The following is a 2666-nucleotide window of genomic DNA, read 5'->3' on the forward strand; positions in this document are numbered from 1 at the left end:
GAAATTCCTCTATTGTAAATTATGGGGTTCGTCCCTAGTGATGAAATAAAATAATCGGGCAGTTTCAAGTTTAAAAGATCCTGTTAAAACTTCCGCTGTCAAATCAAATAATAAATACCACGGACTTTTTAAGAGATTATCTTAGTTATAGTAGTAGGCCCCTCTTTTGAAGGTGACGTTATCCTCAACCCAGTGGTTTGATTCAGCAGGGATACAATCCCAAAGGGTCGAAATATCGAAAGACAATTAAGTTAGTTATTAATGCGAAAAGTGGTAGGCCCCTCATTTGAAGGTGACGTTACCCTCCGCTAAGTGATTTGAGTCAGGAAGGATACAATCCCAAGAAGTCGGTTTAATATATTAATAGTAGTTTACATATGAGGGGTTCAAGCTATTCGCACCTCCGCCATCCAATACCAGTGGGTATTGAAGGAGGTCCTAGTAAGCTAGAACCAGGTCCTTGCAGGATCTATACACTGAACAAGGCAAGAACCTTACCAAACCATTTCCCTAACCCCCGACCAGGTAGTCAACATGCCTTTATATAGACCGTAAAGATATGAATGATGCAATATTTTACTTTATATAGACAGTAAAGCAACTTCAAGACACCACAGAAAAATGATAGGAAGAATTCACCTTCAACATAAGAAACTAGATATTAAAGTCATTAATACAAACCCAAATAAAAAGTGCCGAAAGATTAAAAATCAAAAGTAATACATAAAAGACTTGTCTTCACCAAGTGATGTAAGAGGCTTAACCAAACATGGCCTTTGATTTGCAAGAACCCTTACAATTAATCTTGGATCTCGAGACTACTACACACTCTAAAGATGGATGATAGATGATGGTGGTGGATGTTGGTGTTGTAGTGGTGGTGGAGTGGTGGCAAAGTGGGAGAGTAGTGGTTTGCCAAGGGATGCCTTTGAAGTGAGCCAAGCACCCCTATTTATAGCCTGCACAGAACTCTGGCCACGACCCCGTGTCCAGCGGGCACGCCCCCGTGGCCAGCCTTTTCTCTTCCTTCATTTATTGCAAGTGTCAGCAGGGGGCCCACACGGCCCCGTGTCTCCTAGGCACGACCCCGTCGTCAACTTCGTATCTGTACTATCAAGATTTGGCAAGATTATGCGCATCTTTGCGTTGACCACACCCCATGCTGAGCTAGGCATGCCCCCGTGGTGGGCGTGGAAGCTTCTATAGGTTTGTCTTTTGTGCAGGTCCTTGACCACGCCCCTTGTTCAGCCGCGCACGGCCCCGTGGTCAGTCTTCCGATTCCTTGTTTTTACTTTGGGGATGCTGCCGAGGGGTCGGGCATGTCACATTTATTTCTTTTCTTTGTATTTATGTTGGTTATGGCTGCTTATTTGCTCCTTTTGTTCGTTTAAGCTCATTTGGTCCTGTAAATTCAAAAGGAAGACAAAAACACGCTTTTCCCAACATTAGTACTAAAAAGGGTTAGTTTTATGCCTCATTTGATGTAATTTATATGTTACATTTTGCACACATCAAATACCCCCACACTTGAATCTTTGCTCGTCCTCAAGCAAAACTCTTTAATATGTGGCTTTACACACCCAAATGGAAGAGGCAGAGGAGAAGTTTTTGGGCTTATCTTGAGTGTCGGGAATCCAAGATCTTTATTGAGTTTTATTTTTATTTTATTTACAAACCTATTCATCATGATTTATTTAGAAAATATTATAAGAAAAATTACTTATTTGGGTATAACATGCCTTTTTAAAATTCCATTTATATACAAGTTCACATACCTCACGGGAGATCACTCAACACTCGGCCGAAGATTTAGTTTTGTGAAACACTCGAGACCAGCATGGAACTTACTTCTACCATATGCTTGCCAAGCGATCAATCCTCCTCCTTTTTAACTATAAAACTTTGTAAATATCAAGAGGACTTGGGTAAGGGTTAGGCTTGGGCTAAGGGTAGGTGGTTTTTGGTAAGTTTGTTAGTAAAAATGGCTAAAAGCGTAAAAAGCGTCGGTCGTCGTAAAACCATTTGTTTTTGTGACTTTTATTCAAACTAAGTATAATCAAACAAGATTTCTTTGAGGAACTTGTTTGTTTATTACAAGACTTTCATTTTTTATACGTCACAACATAACCGAGCTTTTTACTAAAACAAAGGGGTTGAAAGAAAAAGGTTTTGGGGGGTAAAGGGTGTTTGTTTTGTGGCTTTTGAAATGAAAAGATTTAGGCTAAAAGGGGTTAACTAGGGGGATTTTGCGTAGATGAGAAAAAAATGAAAAATAATGGTGTTGAAAGGAAAATGGGGTAGTCCTAATGCCTCTATCATTTACTTACTTGGGTTCAAGTTAGTAAGGACCAGGAATGTATCGTCGTGGCAAGTTCTAGAGTCGTAAGAACCAAGCGCTATTCACACAAGAAACGAAAAGTGAGCATTTAGTTTAAAGATATATGCTTGTATGCTCAATAAAGGCTCAAAACTCATTTGTTGTGGGAATGGGTTTATAATGTGATCAAGTATATATAATCAAATTTTAATTAGATTTGTCATGCCTTTTCATAATTTTCTTATTTGGTTCTTTTTATCACGACGCTATCGGTTGTAAATTTGTAAAAATATAACCTTTTTTATAACTTTTTATTCCCGAATTAAACAAAGACAAGTAAAAAACAAAT

The sequence above is a fragment of the Helianthus annuus genome, chromosome 13 (assembly GCF_002127325.2).
Source record: "Helianthus annuus cultivar XRQ/B chromosome 13, HanXRQr2.0-SUNRISE, whole genome shotgun sequence".
NCBI classification, from domain to species: domain Eukaryota; kingdom Viridiplantae; phylum Streptophyta; class Magnoliopsida; order Asterales; family Asteraceae; genus Helianthus; species Helianthus annuus.